This window comes from Mustela nigripes, chromosome 8 (genome assembly GCF_022355385.1).
Source record: "Mustela nigripes isolate SB6536 chromosome 8, MUSNIG.SB6536, whole genome shotgun sequence".
Taxonomy (NCBI): Eukaryota; Metazoa; Chordata; class Mammalia; order Carnivora; family Mustelidae; genus Mustela; species Mustela nigripes.
In genome coordinates this window covers 52,281,026-52,304,088 of record NC_081564.1, presented here as the reverse complement: position 1 = coordinate 52,304,088, position 23,063 = coordinate 52,281,026, and the positions used below count along the sequence as shown (strand labels likewise).

The 23,063-nt window shown below is 40.3% G+C and overlaps 1 protein-coding gene and 1 pseudogene across 2 annotated transcripts in view; one reads left to right on the top strand and one right to left on the bottom strand.

Annotated features, from left to right (window-relative positions):
- Positions 1–23,063, top strand: part of GAREM1 (GRB2 associated regulator of MAPK1 subtype 1) — a 206,213-nt gene that overhangs the window by 9,242 nt on the left and 173,908 nt on the right. The gene's annotated exons all lie outside the window — the stretch shown is intronic.
- LOC132023730 (large ribosomal subunit protein eL30-like) overlaps positions 1–23,063 on the bottom strand; it is a 64,509-nt pseudogene that overhangs the window by 9,031 nt on the left and 32,415 nt on the right.

Sequence of the window (23,063 nt, the reverse complement as noted above, 5' to 3'; positions counted from 1 at the left end):
TAGTAGTGCATAACAGGAGAAAAAATAGTGATTTGTACAACATGGAGATTTCTTTCTTTTCATATAAAAGGAGTCTGAAGGCATATATTCCAGGATAAATATGGCAGGTCGGGAGTGAAGGACCAAGGCTCTTCGTGTTTTCTGCTCTTCATGCTTAGGAGGTGGTTTTCACTTCATGGTCCTTAATGGTTGCTGGAGTTCTAGCCATCACGTGTACATCTCATACAGCAGAAACCTAACATAGCACTTCACTTACATCTCATTGGTCGGGACTTACTCCACTATAGGCAGGCATATAAGGAACTGATGTCTTAACTGGATACAGTACTCGTGAGTTCTTACCACAGGAAGGGGAGCATGGGACACAGGGTGCTGTTTAGCAGTCTCTGCCATTTAGATTTGTGCTTAGATGCTTTTTCTTCACCTTTTTCCCCTACACAAAATCTTAGCAAAACAGCTGTACATTCAGCCCGGATTCCTTAACATCTTCTTGTACAGGTTTTTTCTTTAGCTCAGATAGTTTGAACCTCTTGCCCCAGCCTTTCTCTTTTCCTCCTTGAGCATGAGCTAAAATCTTAAAGCAGTTCCATTGAAAGGCCCTCTATTAGACATGAAAGCACTTTATAAGTAAGCCATGAATAGTTGTATACTTGTAAAAAAAATATTGTTATAGGACACTCCTCACATTCTTTTTTGGCTTGCATATTTTTCGGGTTTTTCTCTCTGATCTGATGCACACAATGGAAATAGTTGTCCATTTGTTTAAAGATACTTTTCTTCCCCCTCTTGCTTTCTTTTGCCAGAGAGGCTTGGTGGTGGTGTTTTAAGAAGGTATTTGCTATTTTCTTCCAGATATCGTTATTATTGAGAGTTGGGAAACTATAGACCAAAAAATGACAAAAATGAGTATCAGTTTTAATTCCAGAAGTTATATAACTTGTTATGTAACCACTATTAACATTTTCCTGTTATGCAGGCATGGCATGTAAATGGAGACTATAAAAGTGGGGGGAAAAATGTCAGACAAAATCGTATAAAACTGCATTTTTGAGAGCTTGTTTGGAGGTTCTAGCAGGGGAGCGCAGCTACTCGTATACCCTTGACCGAAGAACGGTCCTCTCCTCTATCGGGGAAGGTCGTCCTCTTCGACCGAGCGCGCAGCTTGGGGAGGGACGCACATGGAGCGGTGAGGGAGGAAGGGGACACCCGCCTAGCCAGCCAGATCAGCCGAATCAACCCTGGCGATCAATGGGGTGACAGATGTCGCAGCCAGATCGCCCTCACATCCTAAAACTGCATTTTTGATTTCACAATAGATTGTGAGCGTTTTCCTTCATTATTAGTATCTCTTAAAAATAAAATTGTTAGGACTGAATGGGATTCCGTTACTAGCAATAAACCACCATTTGGTGGTTTTTTAGTTGTTAGACATATTTTTAGTTGTTAGACCATTTTTTAGTTGTTAGACATTTGGTTGTTTTGAGTATCATGTTTTCGAGGATATCCATGTAATTGAATTGGTCAGTTATATATTATTTCATTATTTGGGGTTCCTGGAAATGGGATTATTATTTAGAATTTATTATTTTTAAATTGTTGATGTGTGTTGCCAGATTGTACCCAGGAAAGTTTGTACCATTAGGAGTGAATGGGTAAGTTTATCACTTTGTACATCATTGAATATCATGGCTATTTCTTAGTCTTTGCCAATTTAGATAATTTAAATACTGGCACTTTTTCTCATTTGTGTTTCTTTGATTACTACTAGAATATCACCATTAATTTTATCATATTTTGTGAATTTTATGAGCCCTTTGTTCCATTTGTTTGGTAGAGTTTTTCGAAGCTATACTTCTCCTTATCAACCTGGATATTGGGCTTAAGTGTGATGTTCTTTGTTGCATTTGTGGCCAGTCCTCTGGACAAAGGAATCCTCTTCCGCTGTATAAAATAAAATAATCTCATGAAAATCTTGGTAAAACCGTGCTGTGTATTCACAACATGAATTCAAGTCATGGAGAGGAGAGGACCCCACGGATACTTTTTTGTTGATAATTCCTCTGCATTGCATGAAATTTAAGCTAACCAATAGGGTTCATCCGTATTTGGTTTTCAGGGCTAAGAATAAGTTGACAAGTTTACTACATTTGGGGCAGTTAGTGTTTCCTGTTCTCTCTTTCACAAAAGGTAGACCGTGAGAGCCTGTTGAAGCTTAGAGCCCGAGTGCCAGTGTGAGAGAATAAATAACAGAGATTCACAGACAGCTTCCAGACACCAGGGAGAAAAGCAAACGAGATCGTTTGAGTGTCATTTCATTTCTTCTGTTGAATGTCTGGGTCAGTGTCCGCTTCAGTGTGACGTCTAAGAAGAAGGGAACCACAGACAAGGAGCAAAAGCCTAGTTTAATTCTTTTTGTATAGGCAGTGATCGATGGGGAATAAAATGTGTATCTGTTTACCCACTTGGCACAGAGGACTCTTTGAATAGTTCTGTTTATCAGTGGGTTTAGGTGACAGTTGCTCAAAGTGAAGTACAAGATGACTTTAAGATTATTTTGCCAGGGGCGCCTAGGGGGGCTCAGTGGGTTAAAAAAACCTCTGCCTTCGGCTCAGGTCATGATCCTGGGGTCCTGGGATCAAGCCCCACGTCGGGCTCTCTGCTCCCCAGAGAGCCTGTTTCCTCCTCTCTCTCTGTCTGCCTCTCTGCCTACTTGTGATCTCTGTCTGTCAAATAAATAATAAAATCTTAAAAAAAAAGATTATTTTGCCAAAGAAATTTCAGATTAACTTTACAGTAGATCAGGTAGTTTATGAATTGTTCTACCCTCCCTCTAGTGTTCTCTCTCTCTTTCTCTCCATCCTTCTCTTCCTCTCTCTCCCTCCTCTCCCCCTCACTCTCACTCAGTCACTCTTTTTTCTTTTTCTTTTAAGATATACTTATGTGAGAGAGAGAGAGAAAAGGCCGGGGTGGGGGCGGGTGGGCGAGGGGCAGAGGAAAAGGGAGAGAGAGAATCCCAAGCAGACTCCCCACTGAGTGCGGAGTCCCACTGGGGGGCTCCATCCCATGACCTCAAGATTGTAACCTAAGCGGAAACTAAGGAGTTGGATGTTTAACCCCTGGGCTGCCAAGATACCCTGCTCACTCTCCTTTTCTTGAGTCAGTTGGGAAGATGCAAATCTGAGTAGACTCTGCAGTTGAATACTGTGATACAGGGGACTGGGGCGGGGTGGGGGACGGTGGCTCAGACAGTTAAGCCTCTGCCTTCATCTCAGGGCATGATCCCAGGGTCCTGGGATCAAGTCCCCCATTGGGATTGCTGTTCAGCGGGGAGTCCTGCTTCTCCCTCTACCCGCTCCCTGCTGCTGCTGCTGCTTGTGCTGTCTTTCTCTCAAATTTAAAAAAAAAAAAGAGAGAATACAATACTTACTACACTTATTATGCTAATAACTGGAGACCAGAGAGAAGGGAAGGAGGAAAATATATGAACTAAGCATAAATATCTAGTTTCTAAATTGTCATAATGAAACAAAACTTCATTTCCCTTGATGGTAAACATAGTATATTCATTATGAAGAATTTGAATACATAAAAATATTTAAAATATTTAAAGACTAAAGATAAACTGAGCTCCTACCACCTTGAAATAACCACCATCAACATTCTAGTGACTGACCTTCTCATGTGTCCTCTCTTCACACTACACAGACACACACACTTACAGTTTTACACGAACAAAGCATTTTAGGGTTTTTTTTTTTCTTCCTCCCTTCATATCAACCCCCATTCCTCCAACCCAACCCTGCCTACCCACCAACCTACTTTAATAATCCAGTACATACTGTTCTTTTCTCCATCCTCATACAATCCCATGTTGACATTAGATACACATACAAAGGTACATATTGGAAGAGAAATGTGTCATTGCTTTATAAAACTGGGATTATTTTTTACTTTTTTTTTTGTTTGTTTTTTTCTTATATCACTCATGGGAATTTTTCAGAAATACAAAGTCATTCTTTCTTCATAGCTGCATAATATTCCACAGTGTGGAAATACTCCTGTTGATTTGGTGATCAGTTTGTTTCTAATTGTTAGCCTCTGAATAATACTTCACTAAACCTCCATATGCCTAAGTCATTCATTTGCTCATTGTTTTTATAGAAGTCTGTGATTTCTATCTCATTTTTTATTTCCTCTCCTAAAACATCCTTGATAGCACTGTCTTACTGATTTTCTTAATCGTACATGCAGAGATCAAAATTAAATCTTTTTAGAAAAAAATATAGGGGGAAGTGGGTTTTCCATCCCAGTACCACAATTCACAGAAGTTGATTTGATTTAAATCAATTCACAGGAATTGATTTAATAGATGTTGCCAAAATGCTGTCCAAAAAGTCCATAACGATTCTCATTTCCATCACTGATGTAGGAGAATAACAGTTCTCCAAGTCCATGTCATCATTAGCTGTTATAAAGTTTTGTTTTTTTTTTTAAAGATTTTATTTATTTATTTGACAGACAGAGATTACAAGTAGACAGAGAGGCAGGCAGAGAGAGGAAGAAGCAGGCTCCCCACCAAGCAGAGAGCCTGATGCGGGACTCGATCCCAGGACCCTGAGATCATGACCTGAGCTGAAGGCAGAGGCTTAACCTACTGAGCCACCTAGGTGCCCCTGTTACAAAGTTTTTAAAAACGATTTGCCAGCCTCATGGATACAAAATGAGATGTTATTGCTATGTTAATTTGCATTTCCCTGGCTCTTAGGATTTTGTGCCCTTTTTATATGATTGTTTACCACTTAGAATGCTCTTCTGCAAATTGAAGTCATACTTTTTGCTGGTTTCTCTGTTGTTGACTCCTTCTTTCCAATTTCTAGATGCTATTTGTATGTTACAGAGAGAGTTTTCCTTACTTATATTTATCTTTTGACTATGTTATATTTATCCATTTCAGAGTTTTAAATTTTTATATGGACAGACAAGTCTCTTGTGTTTTCACTCTTGGCTAAGAAGGATCTTCCCAACCCGTGGAATATATGTGTAGTTTCTTAGCTATTCCAGGAGGATTTAAAAAGTTTTTTTATTTAAGTCATTAATCTGTCTGGAATTAATTTTTGCATATGATGTAAGATTTTTATTTTCTTCCAGACTTGTTATGCCAGCCCATTTACTCAAAAGTTTGCTTAACTACTGAATTGAACTATCTTTGTCAAATTTATTTTGCTCTTTAAAAGCAGAAGAATATATTTCAGCTGCACCTGTCTTTTGGGGAATGCATTGGGCTGTGATCTAAGAATACTTGTAGTTAATGAAATCTGAAAACAGTCCTTTATTCCTCAAAGAGAAGTGGCTATGGCCACCCCAGTCTTGACTTACTCTTCTTTTCCAATGGCTGTGGGAGGCCTGAGATTTGTTTTTCTAAAGAAAATTTTAATTCATTTTAAAGCCAGCACTACCCTGGTGAGTCTGGGAAATGATAGTAACTTGTTAAATGCCTTCTGGAATATAGTCCAGATGCTTTGGCAATAAGTTTTCTCCAGGGAAGAATCTGTTTTAAAATGATACTTTACTAAGCTGCTGTTCGTGTGTGTGTGTGTGTGTGTGTGTTTGTGTGTGTGAGAGAGAGAGAGAGCAGAGCAGAGAATGTGCCTTTCAGAATTTAAGAAGCAGTTGCAGTTTGCACTCTTTAGACTACTTAATTAATTGAAAGTGTATTTCCTCCATTTGTTTTTGGATTGGGGCACACTTTCATTATTTTATTTTTTTATTTTTATTTTATTTTATATTCAAGTAATCTCTACACCCAGCTGGGTGCTTGAACCCACAACACTGAAGTCAGGAGTCACATGCTCCACCAACTGAGTCAGCAAGGTGCCCCTTTCACACGCCATTCCTTTTTTTTTTTTTTTTTAAGATTTTATTTGGGGTGCCTGGGTGGCTCAGTGGGTTAAGCCTCTGCCTTCGGCTCAGGGTCCTGGGATCCAGCCCGACATCGGGCTCTCTGCTCAGCAGGGAGCCTGCTTCCCCTTCTCTCTCTCTGCCTGCCTCTCTGCCTACTTGTGATCTGTCAAATAAATAAATAAAAATCTTAAAAAAAAAAAAAAAGACTTTATTCATGTGACAGAGAGAGCATAAGCAGGGGGAGCAGGAGGCCAGTGAGGGAGAGCAGACTCCTTGCTGAGCTGGGAGCCCAATGGCCAGCTGGATCCCAGGACCCTGGGATCATAACCTGAGCTAAGGTAGACACTTAACCAAATGAGCCACCCAGCTGCCCCTCACACACCATTCTTAATGGTGTTTAAAAATTTCGTGTGTTTACGTGTGTTACGTGTGTTTAAAAATTTCATTATGGCCCACATCTGTTCATTTTTAAAGACTTCAAGTAAATTTCTCTTACATATTCCTTACTTCCCGCAGAATCTTTGATGCATTGTCTTCTTGAGTGTCTTAATTTCATATGCAAGGACCAAGAGTAACTCTTCTTAGGAAAAACAGAGGGCAACATGGGCCTTTTCAATGTCAAAACCCGGACTGCATAAATAAAGGAGAAAATAAGTAGTATGAGAAGAGACTCAACAAATTATTCTCTGAAACCTTTTCTCCTGCATGACCTCTGCATAAAACTACAACAAAATCTCAATCCTGCATTCCATGAGGAACTTTAGTAGGTCAGAGTCAGGCATAGGTAGAAGTTTTATCACTGCTCTTTTTAGCTCTGTCTTTCTAAGCCATCTGAGAGCAGGCGTCCCGTCTTCTCTTCTCATTGTACATTTCACAGGGTGTAGTAGGACTCTGGCATAGGGTTTTGGGGATACCCCAGCTTATCCATAAAGCATTTGCAAGCCCAGCCCCACTACACACACAGGTTTCTGCACTCTGTTCTTCACCTTGTGACCTGTTAGCAAGTTCTGGGCAAGGAAGGAATGATAATTCCAGCAGCCGGCCACTCCTTCCTGCTTTTCAGTTCAAGGGTTTCAGAGTTCTTTTCCAATCTCTGACTTCTCAAATTATCTCAACCTTAGAAGAGACTCAGTGTATGAGGTTATGTCTTATTTTAGGACTTACTGAATTATATTTACATATATTAACCTCATGGAAAGAAGGTGAAAAATATTCTGAGTCTGGGTGAAGTGAACTCAGCATTAAAATTTTGCTGGAAGAACCTTGAGATTTGGTGATACTATTTAATCATAAGCTGTTTATCCTGATGTGTTGTGAGAATGTATTTGAAAATGGAAATGGACATATTTCACCATTTCCAAAGTATGCATTTTAATAGCCCTGAAATTGGGATGCATCTTATAATTAATGGTATGTCGTAGTTTAATCAGCCATGTTTATTCTTTCTTGATTGTTGTGAAGTAATGACTGTATTATGAGGGATAGCATCTTTAGTTATATGAGTTGTGGTAGTTCCATAGAGTATCTTTGCGTCAGATAATTTTTTTGAGTCAGAAACTCAGACTTCTAGTGGATGTTCCAACACAGGGTAAGCTAAGCTGAAAATCAGGAATGTTCTCTGAACTAGCCATCTCTAATGAAGAAAATATCAGGGTTCCATTTAACAGGGAAGGCAGGGTTCCCTGTTCTGTACAACCATGGTGTAATTTTCCCTCCTACTACATTTTTAAACTTTAAAAAAATAACTTGATTTCTTTTTAAAAAAAATTTTATTTATTTGAGAGAGAGAGAGGGAGAGAGAGAAAGCATGAACAGGGAGAGGGAGAAGCTGACTCCCTGTGAAGCAGGGAGCCCAGCGTGGGGCACTATCCCAGGACCCAGAGATTGTGACCTGACCTGAAGGCAGACACATATCTGACTTAGATACCTAGGCGCCCCCAAAATAACTTGATTTCTCTAGCCCCTACCTTACTCTCTCCTCCATGGGGGCAGGCACTGACTTCCGTGTTCATCATGGTGTTCCCAGCACCCAGAAGTTTCCAGATTGTCACCTTGGCAACATGTACACGTGCAGTCAAGCCTGGTTTGAGGACTGTTCTTTGGCATAGTCTACAACACACACACACACATACACACTCATAGTGTAGTGGGTTGAATGGTGGCTCCATGTGTCCACGTCCAAAGCTGTAAGTCATTGGTTGTTTTATTTGGAAAACGAGTCTTTGCAGGTGTAATTGGAGTCTTGAGATCATTCCGGATTACCTGAGTGGGCTCCAAATCCAATAACAAGTGCCATTCCAACAGGAGAGAGGCAGAGGGAGACTTGAGACGGAAGAGGAGGCGGCAGAGGCTGGAGTGAAGGAGCCACAAACCAAGATTGCCTGAACCCACAAGACGCTGAGAGAGGCAGGGAACAGAATCTCCCTCAGGGCCTTTCAAGGAAGTACAGCCCTTGCCAACAGCTTGATTTTGTTCTTCAGGCGTCTAGAACTGTGAGAGTATAAATTTCTGTTGTTGTAAGTCCCTCACTTTGGGAAAATTTATTACGGCAGCCAAAGGAAACTAGTACGCATACAGAAACACACACACGCACGGAAGGAAGCACACGCATATGTAAATACACAATTTTTGCTAGCCTGTTGTTTCAAAATGACAGATGATTTTTCAGTTAGAGGTTATAAATACATAACCACCTTTTCTAGGTTTGCAAAGTAATAGTTCACCCTAGCACCCATCAGTAGGCTGATGCCCATGTGGGATTATGGAATGTGGTTTTCATAATGGTGTTCATTTAACAATGATGGATCCCATGCCTGCTGCTGTCTTCTAAGCATAGTACTAAGTTCTGGGAACACGAAGGGGCATAAGTGTAGTCCTGATACTGGAGTTCAGAGCCCCGCTGGGAGCATAGTTATTGACTGTTCTTTGACTTAGCATCTTGTCTATTCTTCCACAACTAATAACGTGTAATAAGCATCAAAATGCTCCCTTTGAAAGGTCAGCTTACTATTGCCCAGAGCTCTTGAGGAAAGTTGCACAGAAAATGTTAATTGACTACTGAGCTAGTCCCTGAAGAGGGGTAGAGTTTGGGTGGGTTAGGAAGAGGGGGAGTGCTTTTTCTCACAGAGGTTAGGAACATCCAGAACAGAGGCAGCTGATGGAGGGTGATAGGAGATAAGGCCCCGAAGGCAAGTTGGAAGCAGATTTTGAAGAGCTGTAACATGTGGGAGTTTGACCTTTATCTTGTGGCTAACCTGGTGGCTCTTAGCCTTTGGCCTCTTTTCCAGGACACAGATAACAGAGGGTGTTTGAACAGAATACAGGCGTAGCTTGGTGATACATCAGGTTTGGTTCCAGACCACCGCAGTAAAGCAAGTATCACCATCCAGCACGTCAAGTGAATGTGTTTGGTTTCTCATCTTATATAAATGTTATTATTTAAACTGTACTGGAGTCAGTTAAGTGTTGTGTCTAAAGCAACAATGTATATACCTTAATTATAAATTATTTAAAAAAATGTTTCCCATCACCTGAGCTTTCAGAGAGTCGTAATCACTGATCACAGATACCATGAGAAATACAATAATGAAAAAGTTTGACATGGTGAAAATTGCCAAAACGTGACACAGAGACATGAAGTGAGCATATGCTGTTGGAAAAATGGTGTGGTCAGTGCAGAGTTGCCCCAGACCTTCAATTGGTAAAAATGCAGTATTTTCAAAGCACAATAAAGCAAAGTGCAATAAAATTAGCTTTGCCTGTAAACTGCCACAGAATCCACTCGGGTCTGAAATTTTGATGAACCCCAGCATAAAAATTAGTACGTAATGAACAACAATGATAACGTACTCTGATAACGTGTAAGCTACTCATATCAGTAGCAGTCTCCAGAGAGGCTCACTGTAGAATCTTGAGCTTTGTGCACATCCTTACCCTGCTAAACCCCATCCCTTTTTGTTTCTCTCAAGAAAACATTTTAGAATTTGAGAGTCAGGGTGTGTGGGTGGCTCAGGCAGTTGAGCGTCCAGCTCCTTGATTACAGCTCAGATCATTATCTCAGGGTTTTGAGATCGAGTCCCACACTGGGCTCCATGCTGGGTGTGGAGCCTGCTTGGAATTCTCTCCCTGCCACCCCCCCCAACCATGTTCTGTCTTTAAAAAAAGAAAAAGAATTTGAGTGAGGCAAGTTTTCACCGAGTAATTGGAGTGCACTCTAGTTTTTATTTCAAGAATAAATTAGGGGCGCCTGGGTGGCTCAGTCGGTTAAGCTTTGGACTCTTGGTTTTAGCTCAGGTCATGATCTCAGGGTGGTGGGACGGAAACACTCGTCCCCCACCCCCCATGCACTCCGAAGTCCGCTTCTCCTCTCCCCCTCCCCCCACTCACATGCACACATACACTCTCTCCCTCTCCCAAATAAATCTCTTTTTAAAAGAATAAGTTATCTGAGAAACTTTAATATTTTACTAAATACTAGTATTGAGCAATTCATCCCACAACTAGCCGTGTCACCATATCTCAGTCCGAAGATCAGTGTCAAGCAAATGACTCATCCTTGTTCCCAGAGTACCAAGCACAGTGCTTGTTTACAGAAGTGCTCCTCAAGTGTTTGTTAATAGGAGCAGTGGGAAAATGTTGAAGGGCTTTTGGTATGGGAAGCATTCCATCATATGTAGTTTCTAGAAGGATCGTTGTGGTGTCCTTTCAGAAGATTGTTTAGGGCAGGAAAAGTTCGGTGTACTCGAATGATAATATTTGGAAGCTGTAGGGTTGTAATCAAGGAGAAAGATGGCCTCTTGCCAAAACTTGTTCAGTGGGAATATAGAGGAGGGGGTGAATTGGAAATATTTCAAAGGTGAGATTTACGTTGGGATACGGGGGCTGTGAGGAAGAGGGAAGCATTCAGTAGTCCCGAGTTAACTGGCTTGGGTGCTGATGCCCTCATCAGAGAAACGCTGAGATGGCACTTGTTTAAAACAGCAGCGGTTATTTCTCTCTCATGCCACGTGTTTATGACAGTTTAGGAGGGGGCTCTGCTCTGTTCTCACTGCAGAACCTAGAAGTCCTTGTGCATGCTTCCATGCTTGTCGGGGCACGAGAGAGAATATAGCAGGTCATGTGTTGATCTCTTAAAGCTTCTACCCAGAAGTGATGTCCTTCATGCCCCTCTCACCCTTCACTGTTAGTGGCAGATCTCACAGCTACACATAACTTTCCAGAGGGTAGAGATGTGCAGTCTTTCCCTATACCGGGAATGTGACTCCAGTGGTCCTTGCGAGGGGAGGTGTGGAAAGGCAGTATGCTAATTTGTGGACTTGTTAAACTTGAGGTATTTAGTTCAGGAAAATTTAGTTCAAAAGGACGTAGAAATCTGGGCTTGCATCTTGGCAGTTCAGGGCTGGAGAAATAGTATTGGAAGATTTCAATGTAAAGGTCATAGAACAAGCCACAGGAGTGAATGACATTGATCAGGAGGGAATAGAAGCTGAGCTAATGATGGTAGAAGATCAAGGTTAATAAGCTTGTGGTTATGAATATTGCAGCCCTAAGCAGTATTTTTTTAGCAGTTTGTTATAACTTTTAAATAATTTTAAGTAACTGTTGGCATAGGAATTGAATTAATCACTTAAACGGAATTTAGCTTTCTCAGACTTCAAAATTGCTGACTTGCATTTAGTAATTTAAAAGGTGCTTTTAGATTTTGCAGTAGGATTTCAGCCAATTTTCTGACCCAGCAGGGAGGAAAAAGTATTGCAAAAGATAGTTGTTGTAGGTTGATCTGAAGAACAGTTATAAGTTGATTGATACTAAGATTGCTGAGTACTCAGAAAATTAGAATCCTTATAAAATTTCTGACTGTGTGTGCTCAGACAGAATTTATGGGCCTACCCTTGATGTAATGATGCTCTTTTTATAGCTCCAATTACCGGCAAAGGGAGGTAGTTAAATAGCACATTTCCCTGTTGGCCAGTGTATCTACATAAGGAGACATGCTTTTTCTGTTCTCATTCTCTTAAAAGGTTCTTGTGCTTTTGCCTGCCCAGCTGATTACCCCAAATCCCATTCAGGATTATGCACTCCTCAGGAAAATGAAAAGACAAACCTGGTTTAATGCCTGTCACTGTTATTTCTTTGAAGGAGATTTTGCAGAATTACCATAGTAGTCATGGTAAAGTGGTAATTCTGGTCTTTGTACCCGAGGTGAACAAGTAGTCATAGAACTTCCACTTTTTGTGCTCCACATCACTCAGCATCAGGGAAATACAAATGAGATGCTACCTCACACCAGTCAGAATGGCTAAAATTAACAAGTCAGGAAATGACAGATGCTAGCGAGGATGTGGAGAAAGGGGAACCCTCCTACACTGTTGGTGGGAATGCAAGCTGGTGCAACCAGTTTGGGAAACAGCATGGAGGTTCCTCAAAGAGTTGAAAATAGAGCTACCCTATGACCCAGCAATTGCACTACTGGGTGTTTACCCTAAAGATACAAACGTGGTGATCTGAAGGGGCACCTGCATCTGAATGTTCATAGCAGCAATGTCCACAATAGCCAATCTATGGAGAGAACCTAGATGTCCATCAACAGATGAGTGGATGAAGAAGATATGGTATGTATCTACAATGGAATACTATACAGCTATCAAAAGAAATGAAATCTTGCCATTTGCGACAACATGGATGGAACTAAAGGGTAGTATGCTTAGTGAAATAAGTCAATCGGAGAAAGACCACTGTCATATGATCTCCCTGATGTGAGGAAGTGGAGATGCAACATGAGGGGTTTGGGGGGTAGGAAAAGAATAAATGAAACAAGATTGGATCGGGAGGGGAAAAAAAAGATTGGATCAGGAGGGAGACAAACCATAAGAGACTCTTAATCTCACAAAACAAACTAAGGGGGGCTGGGGGGGGATAGGGAGAGGGTGGTGGGATTATGAACATTGGGGAGGGTATGTGCTATGATGAGTGCTGTGAAGTGTGTAAATCTGGCAATTCACAGACCTGTACCCCTGGGGCTAAAAATACATTACATGTTTATTTAAAAAATTATAAAAAAAAAAAAGAACTGCTTTTTGATAGCACTAAACTGTGAAGGATTAAAAGAAGAGGAAGAAAGTTACAGCTTTTATCTTCATGACAATAGGCATATAAAACTTTTACCTTCTTGGCAGTGGGCACATAAAACTATTAAAAGTAACTGTTCCATATTCCCCAAACAAGGCACACCATTGGTGTTTACTCCTGGATGATGATTATAATTAACATTTATTGAGGACTGATTATGGTGTTAGCTATTGTACAGTGCATTATGTACATTATCTCATTTAATTTTCACAAGTACTCTTGGATATAAGGTTAACCTACAAGGGACGGGGGCTGAGAGAAAGGCAGTAATTAGCTACTGCTGGAAAGTGAAGCCAGCAGCTAGTCAGTTCTAACTTTTAATGGTTCTTCTAGTTTGCCTCTCCCAATTCTCAGGCCAACAGGAGTCTCTTCCCACTCATATTGCACATTATAGAATGAGAAACCCTTTTGTCAGTCATCTTTATTGGACTTGAACCACTAATAGGCAAGGTACCCAGGATGGGCCTGGTTGTACTAATTGAAGTCATGAAAGCCACAAGAGCCCCACAGAACTGTTAATAGACAATGGGAACCAAGTTGGACACTGGGATTTACTGAGGTGGGTTTTTTTATTTGATTTTTTAAAATATATATTTATGTATTTATTATTTGAGAAAAAGAGAGAGACTGAGAGACCCACGTGGAAAGAGGGGCAGAGGGAGAAGCAGACTCCCTGTCGAGCAGGCAGCCGGGTGCAGGTCTCGATCCCAGGACCCTGGGATCATGACCTGAGACTAAGGCAGGTGCCCAACGGACTGAGCCACCCAGGCAGCCAGGTTTTCCATTTTTAAATGTTGGATGTCTTCCTCTCACGCCCTCCCCCACAAGAAAGACTGGGGGTGGAATGTGACAGGTAAAACATGGTTCTCTAATCGTCTCCATTTGTACATTCATATATATGTGATTTTTCTATACGTAAACTCCTAAGTGTCGTCAAAGTCTTCCCTTACCTTGGGCTGAGACTTGGCAGAACTCCAGCCTTCTTCCCGAGAGGCTCTGCTTCTGATGTGCGTCAGTCACAGAGCCCACACCTGGAGTCAGGTCCTTATCCTGAAACTGGAGAGTCCGGTCTTTTATAATTACGAAGTGAAATAGCAAATGCTATGGAATCCAAGCAAATACTGTGGAAACCAAGATGGGCTGGTGCCATCAGAAGGGTGTGGTCAGGGCGCATGCACACACACTTAGGCTCCAACACTTGCAGTCGATCCTTTTCCCCCAAATTTCCTCTCTACTGGACCGTATTTTTGCATCTTGTATTGATTAGAACAACTTTAGCAGGGATGCTTGCTTAACGTTTTGGAGATCTGATGAAAGCTGCAAATAGACACATGTATAAACACAGAGGTTGTCACAGAACTTCAAAGGGTTTCTTGCCCGCCCCACCTCTTTCCCGAAGCCAAGGACTTGGAACCCCAAGCTACTCTGTTCCAGTCACTGCACAGTGTGTGGTTGCCCGCTTGCCAAGGGGCACATGGGCGTGCAGCACGGTTCAGCCACCGATGCCACTAGGAATGGAAAGACACACCTCATCATAGTATTTTATCATTTTATCCTAAAATCTTCAGTTTACTAGTAGCTTTTCCGGATGGCGTTTTACCCGGGTGGGCGAGGGGGAGGTGCCCCAGAGTGGGAAGTAGTAGGGAAGGCTTCTGAAAATGGAAACATGCACTTTGCGCACAAATCTGATTTTGCTCTACTTGAGCCCCCTGCTTTCCCCTTCTGCCCACCAAATACTAGTGAGTTTACCTAAGGCACGGCCACATCTGGCCCGCTGCCTGTTGAAGCAAGTGAAGTTTTACTAGAAGACAGCCACACCCCTGTCATCAGATAGTGTCAATGAATTGTATGTCATGAGTACTTAGGACATAGATCATATAGCTCACAAAGGCTAAAATTTTTATTCTCTGGCACTTGACAGAAAACAGCTTGCCAACCCTTATCCTAAGCCATCTGCTCTTACTCAGTTTTCTTTGAGACTAGTATTACTTATTTACGGAGATGAAAGTAGAGATGTATGTACGGCTGGAGAAACTCAGGTGGGCACAGACCAGTCTCTTGTGCGCTAGTTTAGTGGTGGGTTTACTGCATATCTCTTTGACAATGGGTCGGACAGATCCCAAAATGAACCCCATTAGCAACACAGCATACAATTCTTTATTGGTTATATCCTGACTTAATTTGTGAAACAGCCTAATTTTCATCCTAGGCCTGGTTCTCCAGTGCCCTCTCCAAGTCTGCTTTGCCAATACGAACTAAATTATTTAGTATAACACTACATCGCATAGACTCAGGAAAGCAAAACCACCTCAGTAATTACACATAATGAATTTCAGCAACATAAATGCTAAATTGTATGGTTTCCTGCTTTATCCAGAGTGCCTCTTTTCATTAATGTCACTAAGAACTGTCTAGAAATAGAAGTGGCAGTCTTGGGAACGTGCCTGTGATGTGCAAAGCAGATGGGAGGCACAACCAAGTCCAAGTACCTCATCCTCAAGAAACTTAAAATTTAGTACTTTATTTTTTTAGTGCCAGCATTCTATCACTTTTTTTTTTTTATAGCTAGTACAGTAGGTTTGCAAGATTTAAGAAAGGGAACTGAATCTTTACCAATCCTGAAATGTAATTAAAGCATTCATTGATTCCTGTAAAACAAATGTAGTTACCTAGACTTTACCACCACATCGATAGAATAAAAAAGGAAAAGTTGCATTAATGTGTGTATATTTCCTCTTTTAAAAAGTTTACTTCTCAGAGCACCTGGGTGGCTCAGTTGGTTAAGTGTCTGGCTTGGGCTCAGGTTGTGATCTCTGGGTTCTTGCATTGAGCCCTTGGCTGATCTTTGCTCGGCAGGGAGTATCCTTGTTCCTCTCTCCCTCTACCCCTGCTCCTCCCAACCTGTGTGCACTTTCTTCTTCTCTCCCTCTCTCTCAAATAAATAAAATCTTTCTAAAAAATATTCTAGGGACGGCTGGGTGGCTCAGTTGGTTGAGCCACTGCCTTCGGCTCAGTTCATGATCCCAGCGTCCTGGGATCGAGTCCCACATCAGGCTCCTTGCTCAGCAGGAACCTGCTACTCCGTCTGCCTCTGCCTGCCACGCTGTCTGCCTGTGCTCACTCTGACAAATAAATAAATAATCTGAAAAAAAAAATTCTAAAATTTTACTTTTCTGTAAAGCCAAGAAAAGATTTTTACGGTATAGAGAGGAGTATATATCATAATATCAGTTGGACTACGACTTAGAAATTTATATGATGAACGGTTTTGTTTAATAAGATTTTAAATATACAAAACTAAAATTTCAAAATAAAGAATGTAGTTGGATGTTTTGACATAGCCAAATGAACTGTTTTCTTATTAGAGCAATATGTACCAAAGTTTGACCAGAAAAAAAAACTGTCTTAAATTTGGTAATACATATTCAGGGGTTCTTTGGCTTAAAACACGGTGGAATAATTTGTGTAGGAAATGTAAATGAATTATGGGACGCCCACTCACAGCTTCCTACTGAATGTAAATGAGATGGTAACAGATACTGTTAATCTGTGTGAAGCAGTTGTGAGTGGTGTTTGTTCATGCTTGTGGTTCGAACAGCCTATATAGCTGTGAAGGCAGCAAAGTTGCATGTACTTAGTGCTCTCTGTGTATACAGCACAATTAGAGCCATTGATGTCTTGGGGCAGTTGAGCCTCCTGGGAAGATATATACAGTAAACGTCCCTTAATAAGATACTGCTACTCTGTAACTTTTGGAAGATTATGCTTCCAAATCTCACCAGGGTGAGATTTTTCTGTTTCTGTTCTGCACTTCATAGTGTTTCTTCCTCCTAGTGTCTCAAAAATTTAAGTTCCATGTGTAGTTTTTTAGTATAATTATAGGAATTGCAAGGGGATTTGAGCAAGTATTAGTGGAAACAATAATAACTCAAGAAGCCTGTGTAAGTCATATTGCGGAGCTCACGATTATAGCAATATATGGAACCCAGGCCCTGGTACTACATGAGTTGCCTTCCTCCTGATTTTTGTTCTGTTTTGGAAATCGTTAATTGTTTTGGACCGCAGTCAGACATGGGTTTCAATCTCAATTCCCTCTGGACTCTGTGTGTAAATTTGGGAAATTAACGAACTTTTCAATGTGTTCCCTTGTATGGATGATCTTGGTTGTTTAGGATAGTTCCAGTTTGTACTTCCTGCCCCCAACAGAACTCTTTTTTTGTTTGTTTGTTTTATTTTGTTTTAATAAATAAATGTGTGTGTGTGTGTGTGTGTGTGTGTGTGTATTTAAGATTTTCTTTATTTATTTGACAGAGAGAGATCACAATTAGGCAGAGAGGCAGGTTGGGGGGGGTGGGGGTGGGGAGGCAGGCTCCCTGCTGAACAGAGAGCCTGATGTGGGGCTTGATCCCAGGACCCTGAGATCATGACCTGAGCCGAAGGCAGAGGCTTAACCCACTGAGCCACCCAGGTGCCCCTGTTTTGTTTTGTTTTGTTTTTTTAAAAGAGATTATGTATTTATTTATTTATTGGAGACAGCATGAGTTGAGGGGTGGGGCAGAGTGAGAGATAGAAGCAGACTCTCCCACAAGTAGGGAGCCCTGGGGGGGGGCTCCATCCCAAGATCCCAGGATCATGACCTGAGCCGAAGGCTGACACTTCACTGACCTAGACACCCAGCCTCCCCTCAGCATGACTCTTGATAGCACTTCTTTCACTCTCTGAAGTGCCTTGTTTGGACAGCACATTATATGGACAACCATTTCATAGGTGAATTGATGTAATACCCCCCTCCTAGTCTTGTTGTGATGTGTGATGATGATAGGAAAGGAAGTGAAAATGAAGGGCATGGTTCTGCTGGTTTACAAAAATAAAACTTTGTTACAGTAGAAAATTATGAATTCTGTAGTATAGCTGATTGATTTCATTGTGTGTGTGTGTGTGTGTGTGTGTATAAAACATACATCCTGTGGGGAAGTTGCTGTCTGAGAAATGGAGAGAATATTTGGGTAACCTTTTACTGTGTTTGGGTAATCATTCGGTATTTTGAAAGGAATAATTACTACTATATTTTAAAAAATAGGAATTTCTACTGCACAGCTCTGTGTATCATTGTTTCAATCATTGTTTCAGTATCCTGGTCTGTTACAGAACTAATTTGAAGGCTGTGGTAACTTTGTGGCAAAGTGTCACTTAAAAGAGCAGTTCTAAGCAGTTCTACCTCAACAATACATTTCCTGGGATAACATGCTTTTTCTATTGAAATGATCATTTGTGAGAGTAATTTCTGGCATGTGACCATTGCCTTATATTTTTGCTAGAAAAATGAAGCTAGTTCCATCTATATGATTTGATTCTGGGATTATCATATATGCTAATTAAATGGGATTTACTGTAGATTTTAAACATGTTTAGGAGGTGGAAATCATTTGTTATGCTATAGTAAGATGACTGTGCATTAAATCCTACAAAATAAACTAAATTATATTTACACATAGAACTTCAGTGATTTTTTTTTATTTTTTAAATTTTATTTATTTATCGGGGCAGGGGGGAGAGCGAGCACAGGCAGATAGAAGGTAGAGGCAGAGGGAGAAGCAGGCTCCCTGCTGAGCAAGGAGCCCCATGTGGGACTCCATCCCAGGACGCTGGGGTCATGACCTAAGCCGAAGGCAGCTGCTAAACCAACTGAGCCACCCAGGCGTCCCAACTTCAGTGATTTTTAACTAGGAGTCTTTATCTCAGTCATTCATCTTGAAGTAGTCATAGGTCATCGGAAGATTTCTGGTTTAGATTTAGAGGCAAGAAATGATTGATTCATGAAATCTGAATATTACCATAGACAATAATTCTGACAAAACTTTTTATTTCTACCGTTCTTTTTTCTTTTCTTTCTTGTTTTTCAAGTAACAATGTGAATGGTACACTAGGGGAATATATACTATTTGCCCTGGAACAGCACAGGTTTGAACTGCTTGGGTACCCCCCCCTTTTTTTTTTACAAATACAGTGCAGTACTATAAATGTATTTTCTCTTAATATTTTCTAGTAACATTTTCTTTTCCATAGCCTACTTTATTGAAGAATACAGTAGGACATACACAAAATATGTGTTAACTGATTATGTTATCGGTAAGGCTCTCCGTCAGTAGTAGGCTATTAGTAATTAAGTGTCCAGAGAGTCTCCTTACAGGGGCGTGAGCACCTCTAACCCCTGTGTTGTTCCAGGACCAACTGTAACTCCTTTGGAGGAACAGACTGATGTTAAGTATTTCTGATGAACTGTTTCACACATAAATAGTAGGTATGCTATTTTTTAATATATTCTCTTTTGTTCCTGAAAGATGCTCAGGAAAATCTGTAATAGTACTTTGACCTTTTCGTGTGTGTGATCCTGAATGAAAGCTATTTTATCTTTTCAAAAAATTCTCTCATACATTCTTTTTACTAATGTGTATAGATTTCTCCGTCTGCATTCATTAGTCTGCATAGATGGCGATGCCATTCTCCAAAATGAAAAATAAGAAAACAGCCTTGGGGTAAGTAGTGGAGAGACCGGGTGATGTTAGGGTTGGACATGGTAAGCCTGAGTTGGTGGGAAGTCCAGGTGGAGATATCCTCCAGACTGTTGCTTGCTCCCATCTGTGGTGTTCTAAAATGGCATAAAAGCAGGAATTGAGAAGGGGGGTTGGGGTATGCTGCCAGAGGACTTGTTGCCTGTGCTGAGTCTTGAAAGACAGAAAGCAATTAGCTAGCTAAAGAGGGCCTGTTTGTGTTCTTCTGTGTCTTGAATATCTCTTACCTGGATGTGGTCTTGTATTAACCTTTGAAAGTTATGCTCTTTTAAATGCTTGTGGCATAAGTACATATACATTCAGTATAGGTCTTTTTGAACCAGTCCATATCCCTTTAGGAAAAGGGATACAGAGAATTTTTTCCTTGCCAGTCATCTTTTCACTCTGTTAAGTTATCAGGGCAGGTTGGAAAGAGCTGGTTTATTGTCTGGCACTGTGGGGTGGTTGGTTTTTCCAGCAGTGACTTGGTTCATCTGGTTTTACTGTTTCTTTTTTGATCTTTTTCATTTTTGGAGGTATTAATTCTTTTGACAGTTAAACCTCTTGTGATGACTGGACTTTAATTAGGATAGAATGTGAACTCTCTAGTGACTCCCAAATAGCCAGTGAGATTGTTGCTATGTTTTGAGATCTGGCATGATCAATGAATCACCTCATTGAAGCTGGGGAGGGCCTCCTGTCCTAGAGCATGGGTCAAGCAGTTGATACAGAAACAGACTCAAAGAGCCACTAGCATTGAGCAAGCTTGGGGACATACACAGAACAGGACTTGAGACCTCCTACCTCTGATCCCTGTGCTATTTGCACAGAGTAGGTGATTTTTTAAAGAAAACTTACTAACAGCTTTATTGAGGAATAATTCACAAACAATAAAGCTCACTCTTTTAAAGTGTACAATTCAGTGGTTTTCAGTATGCTCATGGAGTTAAATAACCATCAGCACTGTCTAATTCCGGGATATTCTTATTGCTACCCGAAGAAACTTTGTGCCGGTTAGTGGTCACCTCTCACCTTCCTCTCCCTAGCCCCTGGGAACTATCCATCTACTTTCTGTTTGTATGGCTTTGCCTGTCCTAGACATTTTGTATAAATGGAATCATACAACAGGCGGTCTTTTGTGACTGGCTTCTTTCACATAGCATCATGTTTTCAAGGTTCATTCATATTGTCGCCTGTGTTAGTACTTTGTTCTTTTCGTGCCTGAATAATCATCCCCTGTATGGCTCTTTCTCAGGATCCATTCATCAGTTGACAGATGTTTGTGTTATTTCTACTTTTGGCTTACAAATACTGCGGATACGAATATTTGTGTACAACTTTTTATGTTCATGTTTTCATTTCTCTTACATATATGCCTAGGAGTAGATTTGCTGGGTTGTGTGATAACATTATGTTGAATCATGTAAGGAACTGCTAGACTCATTCCTAAAATGTCTGTGCCATTTTACATCCCCACCAACCATGTATGAAGGTTTTAGTTTCTGCACATTCTTACTGTCTGTCTTTTTTATTATAGCCATAGTCTAGAGTGTGGAGTGGTATCTCATTGTGGTTTCGATTTGCATTTCCCTCATCACTGATGATGTTGAGCATCTTTTACATGTGCTCATTGGCCATTTGTGCATATTCTTATAATATTATATATAACATTATCATATAATATATATAATTCTGAAATGTGTATTTAGATTATTTACCCATTTTTAATTGAATTATATTTGCCTTTATATTGTTAAATTGTAGAAGTTCCTTGTGTATTGTAAATATGTGCTCTTTTCAGATACATTTTGAAAATATTTTCTTCCTGGGATGCCTGGGTGGCTCAGTTGGTTGAATGGCTGCCTTCGGCTCAGGTCATGATCCCAGGGTCCTGGGATTGAGTCCCACATTGGGCGCCTTACTCAGTGGGGATTCTGATTCTCCCTCTGTCCGCTTCTCCCTGAGCTTAGCATCCTCTCTCTCTCTCTGACAAATAAACAAATAAAAATATTTTAAAATAAATAAATAAATAAATACAAAGAAAATCTTTTCACATGTGAGTCATCTTTCCACTTTCTTGATGCATTTTTTCAAACATAAAATTTTAGGTTTTGGTGATTTCTAGTTTATCTGTTCTTTATTTTGTCACTTATGCTTTTAGTATTATATTTTAGTATTGTATTTAAAAAAAACAAAATTATTGCTTACTTCAGGGTTATAACAATTTACTTTTACATGTTGTTCTAAGAGTTTTATAGTGTTAACTCTTAGGTTCGGGTCTGTCCATTTTGAGTTGATTTTTGTATGGATTACTTTTAAATAATGGCTTATCCATCTTTTCCAGCTGTTTTATCTTGAAAATATTTCTGGTGTTTCAATCCATGAGAAATTACATGAGAAGTTTTAAGAAAAACTCCACTTTCCACTCTTCTGTGTCTTCCGTTGGTCATTTGGGGGATTCAGCTTACTGACATACAGTGATTAATTTCCATTTTTTTAAGCTAATGCTATTGTGAGCTGAAGAATACACATGTTCTCTTTTACAGTAGCCAATATAAGACAGTGTAGTACTGAAGACTCTCGCTCTGTTAACCTGAACAGTTGGTCTCTGTTCTAGAACAATATCTTCATTTTCTGGGAACATTTGTTTGGGATCTTTTAATGAAAGCATCTCTCTTCCCATCAGCCTCTTATCTACACAATGAACAAAGCTACTGAGTAGAGGGCAAAAGCTTAAGACATGCAGGTGACTTGGAAACTGCCACATCCCATATGTTCTGTGTGTGAAAAATTTGCATCCATCCAACCAAAGTTGAGTTTGGGAAACTTCACTGTCTGTTCTGTTCCTCAAATAATATGCTACAAAACTTTATTAGCAAAGCCCTCTGTTATTTTTATTTTTGATTACATCAGGATGTCTTTTAGTTCTTTGATATGCTTTGTTCAGCTTCAGTGATACTGCTCTTTTTGTAAAGAGCGTGTTTTAAATTTCAGGGTGTCAGTATCTCTTAAAATGTACCTATATTTCAAAGAGCTTCAGTTTCCCTGAAATGTCACCCATTGAATAAGAAGTTGAGACGGAATCTTTGCACTGAATTCACATTAATTGGTTTGTATTCTTTCGTTATTATCTTGGTATACTTAGCTTTTCAGGTTGTAAAAAAAGTTGTGTTGTTGTACATAGCTTAGTTTCACACTTTACGGCCATGAATGAAAAAATTGAATGTTAGCTGACACTGTCATACTTGCCATATCAAAGGTAATGGGTGCTATACTAAACCGTAAAATGATTTTACTTAGCAGTATGACATAGAACAACAGATTTTCAATACTGATTTTTATTTTAAATGATGGATCAATAATGATTTTCTTGTAGCAGTTCAGTAATTTAGTTTACTTTTTGGCAGAGCTGCTCAAGCCACTTTGGAGGGATCTCTTCTGTGGAGAGAAACTGCAGTTTGCACCTGCCTAGAGATTGGGCGG